Source organism: Bidens hawaiensis, unplaced genomic scaffold, assembly GCF_021521415.1.
Source record: "Bidens hawaiensis isolate Kalapana, Puna unplaced genomic scaffold, B.hawaiensis_p1.1 tig00030532_1, whole genome shotgun sequence".
NCBI classification, from domain to species: domain Eukaryota; kingdom Viridiplantae; phylum Streptophyta; class Magnoliopsida; order Asterales; family Asteraceae; genus Bidens; species Bidens hawaiensis.
The window spans coordinates 162,406-172,225 of NW_027495095.1; positions in this window are offsets into that span (position 1 = coordinate 162,406).

A 9,820-nucleotide genomic window follows, 5' to 3' on the forward strand; every position below is an offset into this window, starting at 1 on the left:
ACGAGTCGAAGACAACTCGGGGTGACTTGGGGAAAGCCAAATACGCTTTGAGAATAGATAGGAGGCATCACAATATCTCATGTGATGTCCATCTAAATTTTGAGCTTAATTGAACCTAATCCGTATCACAGAAGCAATGAAAACCATACTAAGTTTTATACCTGCTTACAACCTGTTTCTTTATGTCATAATACCGCTGAACATGGATCTATGTGACAACCACTTAATTAGTATGATTCCTGTTCGGATCTTTTCTAAAACATGCAGGTTCTCGTCAAGACTGAAATTTGATCCCGTTTATTTTATTACTCAAATTTTCGTTATGCATTTCGTTTTATGGTTTACTTTTATAAAACTTGGTTACTTGGCTCTTTGATCGTTTAAAATTCAAATCTTTTTCGGAGATTTTTAAAAGCAAGTTGCCCTTTGATCCACTTTATATGTTACTGTTTGTAAGTCTATTTGGGCGAAGTTAACTAAATGGCGAAGTTAACAAAATAAGCGAAGTTGACCAAGGGGTTAACCTTAAGGCGAATTTATAAACAGCAGGGCGAAGTTATCCTTAACTTCGCTGCTGGGTTTTTTTGGTATTTAAAGGAAAACGGTAGTCAAACTGGGTCAAAACCTCTAAACTACACAAACTCTCGGCGAACTTATCCCCTGAATCAAAACTTATTAAAATCTTTTTTCTTTCGTGTGGTAAGGTTCATCATGATTTTGTGTTACATAATTCTTTTGTATCAATAAGTAATCTGATCCACAATGACATGTTTTAGGTTCACTATTGAACCAAACCCTTGGTCCGAGCTGAAGGATATTCGTGATTATTAGTGATTCATCTCTCTAATCGTATTCCACTGTTTGAATTGATATTCTTTGATCGGACATTAAAAACGTTACCTGGGTATTATGTGTGCGCTGTTCATAGGGCGAAGTTAGGGTTTGAGCGAACTTGTTACTTTCGCCTGTCCCATAACTTCGCTGACATTCCAACTTCGCCTAATTCATGCTGGGCGAAGTTGTCAACTGTTGGTATTATGATTTGACTTGGCTCGTTTATTTTGCAGATATGGCTGCTGTGGCAGGTGCTGGTGGTGCTGGTGGTGATGAAGGTGGAGATAATAACCGACAGTTTTTCCCGGGTCACAACATGTATATTACCTTAGATCCGGATGCTCGAGGAAGTGACGATTACCGTGAGATCATTTCGTTCCTCTTATGCTCGCGCATCTTTCATGCAATCACTACTACTCTTCCGATATCACTACCGAACGTTGAAGATTTTTGGAACACAATTGAGTATGATTGTCGTGTCGACCCGCCGGTGATGCGAGCTACGGTTAATGAACATGAGGTACAATTCTCGGCAGATCAAATAAGGGTAGCCTTACAGTTTGGGAATGAGACGACTGAGGATCCCACAGACTTTCCGGCTAGTTTCAGAAATGGTGTGTTTCTGCGTATGGGGTATTCTGGTCCGTTGGGAGACTCTCAGATGCGAAAAGGATTTTTGTTAGATCAGTGGCAGTTTCTTATGCACGTGATGATAGTATGCATGTCCGGTCGCAAAGCTGGTACATATGGTATGGGTGCAACAATGCAATCAGCTATGACCGCGTTGAATTATAACAAGCCTTATAGCTTTAGTCAGATGATTTTTAATGAGATTGATCGTCAGAGACGCGCGGTTGCTAGAGAAAGATTCTTGATGTATCCGAGATTCCTACAGATGATTCTGAATAATGTAGCTCCTACTCTGCCTCAACGACGTCCTATCCATTATATTGAAAGTGTGAGTAAAAGGATTTTTCCGCAATGCAGGTGTCTGAGGCACACTGCCTTGTTTGGTTACTTGGTGAATCCTGCAGATGTTGCTCCTCCTGGTGATGAATTTCTTGATCCGGCACCGCATCAGGCCGATTTTCCTCAACCACCTCCTGTGGTTCAACAACCACCTATGGTACAGCAAGCACCGACTGCTGATCCGGTTGCAGCTCCGGAAGAACAGGTTGACCTTGAAGTTGCCTTTGGAGGGCAAGGGTTCTCTGACATGGAATGAATTGATCCATTTGCTGAGGTTCAAGCCTCAGTAGCTGAGGCGTCTGGTGTGAATGTGTCCATGGTCGTTACATCTGTGGCGTACTCTGAGAGAACTGACTCTGATTCATCCACTGACGATATCATTGAAGCACAACAAATCCTTGCCAGACAAGAATTGATTCATGAAAAGAGAAAGAAAGACTCATATGTGACAGTGAATCAGATTTTGAGGAGGATTTGTATCGTTTGGTACGAAGATCAAAGAAGGCACGGGTTGGTGAAAGTTCAAGAGTTGGTGAGAGTTCGAGGGTTGTTCATTTTTCTCCGCCCTCGTTATCAGGTATGACTATGGTTCCTGCTTCTTCAACTGTCACAGCGCCGATAACCTTAAGTGTTCCCTTGGTGACCACGTTGTCATCTTTTGGTACTCCTCCAACCACGTTTCAGTTTACCGCTCCAGAGATTGTCTCATTACCGCCTCCATCTCTTACTCCATCGGAGGTTGTTGCACGGTTTGTTGAGTTAACGCTGGTTGCTACTGTGGGGTTGTTTGTTTCGATACCACCCACGGTCACTATTCAGTTTACATCGGATATACCAGCTAGTTTGGGAATTCCTCCACCGTATGCACAGGATATTTCTCACATGCGTTTTGATTTTGATGCTACTTTGTCTGATTCTGAGATGATAGCGGCTCTTGAACGGGTAGTTGCTGAACAATCAGGAATCAATCTCATCCAAACTCAAGCTATCCAGAGAATTGTGGCAGAGAATCAGTTACAATCGTCCCTCCTTGTTGAACACGGTAAACTATTTGATGCTCTAAAATAGTTCTTAGCATCTCAGGGGGAGACGAGCTGCAAGGGTGATGAGTTGAGAACTAAGTAGAGGCAAGACAGAGACGATGATCCCAATGCATCGGAAGGTGCAGGTGGTGAGTTGCCAAGAACTGAACAAACTCTTGGGACTTCCACATCTCAGGGGGAGTCTGCTGGTCAGTCAGGCGGTACGGGTGGTGAGAATGTGGTAGTTGTAGATGATGAGGAAGCGTTGGGTAATGATGATGATTTAGGAGATGATGCGCTAACAATTTATGAGATTGAAAAGATAGGGGAACACATTGAGATTGATAGTGAGGTAGAAGAAGGGGAGATTGTGGATGATGGTGTAGAACATGATATTCCAGATGTTGACAAGGTGAACATGAGCCAAGATGCAAATGTGTCAGATGAGTCCGAGTGGGAAGAACAGCCAAGATGGAAAGAAGGCTGTGCTCAGTGGTTCTTCAAGAAAAAGAAGCCTGCAGTTTCAAAAATGTTTAAGAAGAGTTACAACATCAAGGGGTACGCTGAGTCCAAGAAAGGTATCATCTGCTGGTTGTATGACGAACATTTGAAGTTGTTTGTGATTAAGCGTTATGATGGAATTCAGTATTTTAAGAAAGCATTGAGATCGCTCAACACCTTGCCTGAGTGTGAGGTGAAAGATTTGGCTCGTTTGAGATTGATTAATAGGAGTGATGATGATATTGCAAGAATAATTGGAAAGATAGTATGGAAGGAAGCTATTAAGGAGAAAAAGTTTGAACTTCTAAAGCCTCAGAAAGGAAGGTTGGTTGAAGATAAGGAACGGGGAATGAGGGATGATGGTAAGCCTTGGTTGGTGATGAAGTATAAGCCGATTCGGTGTTTAAAAGAGGTGCCGATGAAGATGATGCCCAAAGACTTGTTAAAGAATCTCAAGTGGTGGTACGTTGATTGTCAGACAACTGAAGCTGTTATGGAGGATGAGGACGAACAGGAGATTCTGAGAGTGTATGATCCCATGTACTTGGTTAATTTGTCTCAAGCTGATTTGCAGGTACTGAACGATAAGAAGATATTTTACATTCCTGCGTGGAAGGATGAAGCCAAGAAGTACCAGAGGGTGGTCTCTGTCTGTGTAAGGCAGGGCGTCCATGCTTAAAGACGAGTGGTATGAAAGTTTTGGGATTACATGACACGAGAATGAAGATAGAGATATGAAGCTACTGCCAAGGGGGAGTTTGTTGGCGCATAATGTCAGTAGTTAAATATCTTGTGTTTTGTCTGTGTCTGTAATTGTTTAGTTTGTTTGTTACGTGTCGAATACTGTTGATTATGTAAGTTCGCTGATATGTATAAGCGAACTTGGGGACCAAACGAAGTTATGACAACTTCGCCTAGCATGTTAGGTGAAGTTGTCGAGGTATATATAAACCTCAACTTCGGGTTTTAGAAAGAGAGTTTTTTTCAGAACGTGTTTTTGGTGATCTTGTGCATCACGTGTTGGCAATAGAAATACATCAAGTTCTCAAGTATTATCTCGTGTGTTTACATACTCATTTAGTATTGCTTATCTTATACTCGTATTGTATTACGTGGGGATTCCGCACCCTCGTGTTACGAGATACTCCTGTGTAGATCCGGCTGGGAACCTACACAATGCTCATCCGTCAACAGCTCACGACGCAGTAGGAGTCCCAACTCGTACGGGTATATCAATCATCCGCGTGAACAGACATTGTTTCACGACGGACGGTTCAAAACCAAGCAAGATACAAAAACAGATAGAGAGAACTAAACCAGAAAAATGGGTGCTAAACAAAAAAATTGAAGATCAGACAATTACAACGTACATGCTATCTCTGAGATAGTAAGGACGTTTTTAAAGCAGTTATTGACAAGGAATGTTGATCTTTTCGCATGGCAACCCTCATATATGACGGATGTTCCAGGAAAGATCGCGGAACACAAGCTGCAGGTGAACCCGGCATTTACACCAATCGTCCAGAAAAAACGAAAGATGGGTCCTGAACAAACCAAAGCTATGAATGAACAAGTTTAAGACTTACTGAATGCTGGAATCATCTGGGAAATTCAATATCAGACATGGGTTGCAAATCCGGTCATCGTTCCTAAAAGCAACGAAACATGGCGGATGTGCATCGATTTTAACGATCTGAATAAAGCTTGCCCAAAGGACTGTTATCCACTTCCAGAAATTGATTTGAAAGTCGATTCTGTCTCACCTTTTGTAACAACCCCAATTTTAGAGGCAAATTTTTATTTATTTATTATTATGTGTCATATAGTTATAGCAACAACGTATCGTATACAAACATGATTTAAGGCAACTATAAGATGGTTACAGAAATGGCTCAACGAGCCTAACTCTTCAATGGTTTATTAGGCTTAACCCCAGCATGCCAAATACCATAACAATCGAACCCAAATCAAAATAATACAAACTTACAAATCTAAATCACTACCGTTTAAGTTGACGAGTTATATCATAAATATATATACGAACCCATGTTTTAGCCACCAAATAATCCTTAATATTCAAACTTAGTATTTATTACTACATGAAGCTTATTATAAAGACTAACATATTTCCACACCTATCTATTAAACTAAAACACCATGTACATTAACTAACCAAGTGTGAACAATTCAAAATTTAAAAACCAAATTCCTTTCTCCTTAGTAAACACCGGATTTATCAGCTAATATTACATTATCTTACCTTCCTTATTTTCTTCCTTTATCAATATATAACCTTTACAACGTATAATTAATAAAATCCATATATAAATAATGAAAAACAAAAACAAAAACTGAATCTCTAACTCCCTAAAAATCCTACGATTATTTTCTTTTATCTTCATTGTCAAACCCTAGGAATCTACAAAAATCTCCTGGAGAATCAACAAAGATCAACTGTCTATAATATCTTACCAAAAACCATCGCATCTTCCATAATCTTTAGAATTCCAAGGTCAACCCGTAATCATTCAGCCAACCAAATCCCATGCAAAGACTTTCAAGATTTCATCCCTGGATTTTCTTCCTCTATAAATCATTCCCTGGTGATGCTAACATTCTTCACCCATTCACCCATAAAATTCCACATTTTCTTTATAAACTCCAGGCTTGTTAAAGGAGTAATCAGTCCCATGAAGTTTCCCTAAAGATAACTTAATCAGCCTTGAAGGGGAGTAAAGTGTTCATCACGTTTGATTAAGGTAGACAAGTGAAATTAACCTTCAACTATTGCCTAATATTTACCCTAATTCTTGATTCTATAATCACTGATAAACCTTATGATTTCCAGGCTATATTCACACCTCAGTTGCTGCTGTATTTGCTGACCAGAAACCTTCGAAAATCAAACCCCAAACAGCTCTAGATCACACCCAAACGGTAAATTGAAACCCAAATAGTTCTTTGTTTTCGCACGTGAAATCAACCCACTGTTGTCATTCCTAAAATGTTATTATGCCAACATGATCTCAGGTCTCTGGAAATCTTAAAGTCATCCACTCGTGCGTATTATCAGCCCTAACTCAAAGGTACACAAAACAATACCGAAACTTCATATCTACAACGTTAATTTTGAGTTTTACACACTAATTAGGCACGGGTGATACCCCATATGACCAATGCCTTAGAAACACTAAAAATAAAGTAACCAAACCTTGTTCACCCTATTTGTCTCAACTCTTGGCTGGAAACTCGATTGAATCGCAAATTTGACTAAAAACCGTTGAAAACGAGTTCACAAAACAAAATAATTCAAAAACAGGATTTTTATCAAATAAATTGCAGAACCCAATTTTTCCAGTAAACTTAGTTCTAAACCAAGTACTTTTACATAAAGAATCACTCGAAAATCATTTTCAATACACCCGTACGATTTAAAACGAGTTTTAATGCCAATAAACGTATTAAATAGTTTGACACCTCCAAAAGTTATAAAACTTTACAGAAACACTAAATATATTATTCTAAACATGGGAAAAATAGTTAATTAGGTGCAGGTCTTAATCTTGTAGTGTTTATAAAAATTTACTCTAAATAACCCTAGAAATGACTGATATAACCTTACCATTAAAAATTGACCAAATAATTTAACTAATAATTTTATAACATATATATAATGTATATTAACCATAAAAAATATTTTATATTTTTTTGATACGTTTTATATATAGTCACCAATTATAGGCTTTAAAGTGACTAATTTAGATGAAATAATAAATTACAAAAAATAAATATTTAAAATACATATGAATATATATTTGGCATAATATACTGTATAAAAATAAAATATTGAGTTATAATAAGAAGATTAGTTTTCCTAAAAAGGATATAAAATAATCTTGTCCATTCATTTTAAAATTGAATGGTTGAGATTAGATTAGAGAGATCATAAAGTGTAAAACAAGGGTAAAGGCATAATAGGGATAAAACATTTGTTGACTTTCTCTCTCCACATGCAAGACACATGTCAAATACCCCTATCATTTTAAAACGCCCATAACTTTTTTATAAAACATTTTTTTTTTCAAAAAAATTTCACCATAATAATGAGTGTTTTTTTATCTTTTAAATGAGTATCATATTGCTATATAAAAATAAAAAAACAATTCGTGGGTTTTTTACAGAGTTTGTTTTACCAAAATTGTGTTTTACAAAATTGTGTTATACAAGTGTGTTTTATTTTTTCATAGTGTTTTTTGCATTGTGTTTTTTACATTGTGTAATTTAATTGTGTTTTTCATTGTATTTTTGTCATTGTGTTTTTATTTTCATAGTGTTTATTCCATTGTGGTTTTTACATTGTGTCTTTTTCATTGTGTTTTTCATAGTGTTTTATTTTCCGACGAAATTTCCAAACAATTTTCCGGCAAGGTGGTGGCGGTGGGTGGCGATGGGTGGTCGTGGTTGTAGGAGATAAGTGAAAATTTAAGTGGGTTTTAATTAAGTGGGATTTTGAAATTAAATTAAGTGGGTTTTCAATATTAAGGTATTAGACAAAAATACCCTCCTTCCTAGCCTTCTTAGGATAATCAAACTTCTTATTTGATCTTGTCTCTTATAATATATACCTTAAACTTAGGTATTTTTCATTTATTCACCATTTAAAATTTGAAAATAGGAATTTTAAGGATAAATGACAAAATAAACTAAACAATATAAAAATACATATTTTTACAGTAATATAAAACCACAAATAAGTTAACATAGTCTTATTGTAATTATAACTCTCATCTTTACCAAGTAAGCCTTTAAGAAGTGACATTTAGTTATAACCGATAAACTAAAACCCATTAAAACAAACTATTAAAATATAATTTCTAAAAAATTAAAAGTTAATATATGCATATATATTGAAACCTTAAAAGTAAACTTATTATTGTTTGTAAAGTTATAAATATTATAAAAACACAAATATAAGAGTAATAAATAACATACGAACAACAAAAGGTCTTTGGCATGTGGCCCGGCAACAAGTTAGGACACAAACACATCGAGAGTAGATTCTTGTATAAGTTATGTTGTAATACAATGATATGATATAGGGTATTACGTTATCAAGCTTACAAGACACGTATCGTGATCAAGTCTTTAAGAGGTGAGTTCATGTGATCCCCATTTTCAACTATTTACTTAAAACTTTTTGGGGACATGGAATACATACTCCTAAATATTTTTATAAATTATTTTGGTGTATTATTAATCAAGACCGATTTAGATGACTTAAACAATCCCCGACTTTTTAGTACAATCATTAACTCCGAAAGGAGCCACGGGATATATGGGTAATACTATCTGGGAGACCCCCACACACAGTGGGCCTACATCATGGGACGACCACCCACTGAATGATAAAATGTATATCTTGTGACATATATCCGCGCCATTTGTAACTTATGTTGCGTAGACTTAAGTGTAATTTGACCCATAATAATAAGGGGTATGGGTAAGGGGTATTCATTTTAGATATTCACGGGTCGTGGACACAGGTTTGATTGTGAACTTGTTTAATATGCACCATATTTATTTGTGTCATGTGTCGTAAACTCATGTTCTCACCAACATATTGTTGACGTATTTTGAGTATGTATTTTCAGGTATAACTGAGGAGTGATGCACTTAGGCACGAAGTAAACTTATTTTCAGGTACAACTAGAAATGAAGCTAGAAGAATAAATAGACTAGATTTATGAATAATTCGTTTCATTGTAAACTTTATATTTCGTTTTCTGTTTGTTGTATTTGGGACCAAGACACTTAGTATTGCAATAATTTTATTATTTTCCGCTGCGTTTGGTTGATACCGGTCGTCACAACTAAACCCCTAGTCAGGCAGTGACACCTTTCAAGTTCAAGTGTTTCCTTGATGCTTACAAAGGTTATCACCAGATCCGCATGGCGGCAGGTGATGAGGACAAAACTGCATTCCGCACTGACCAAGGAACATTTTGTTACAAGATGATGCCCTTTGGACTAAAGAATGCGGGTGCTACATACCAACTTTGATGGACGGAGCTTTCAAGGATTAGATGGGGCGAAATCTAGAGGTATATTTGGATGACCTAGTAATAAAAAGTGTTGAGGAAGATCAGATGTTGAGAGATATCGAAGAAACATTCGATACTTTGAGGAAGATCAACATGAAATTAAATCCTAGCAAGTGCTCCTTTGGGATGGATGAAGGAAAGTTCTTGGGTGTAAAAGTCACGGATGTGGGTTTCAAAGCTAACCCGGATAAGGTCCAAGCAGCGCAAACACTGAATGGCAGGCTGGTGGCCTTGAACAGATTCTTGGCTAAGTCTTTCCCCTTTGTGTCAACTTTGAGGAATTGTTTAAAGAAAGCACACTTTAAATGGACTGCAGAAGCGGAACAAGTATTTGTGGAAGTCAAGAAGTGCCTAGTGGATTTGCCTACCCTGACTGCACCCCATGCAGGAGAA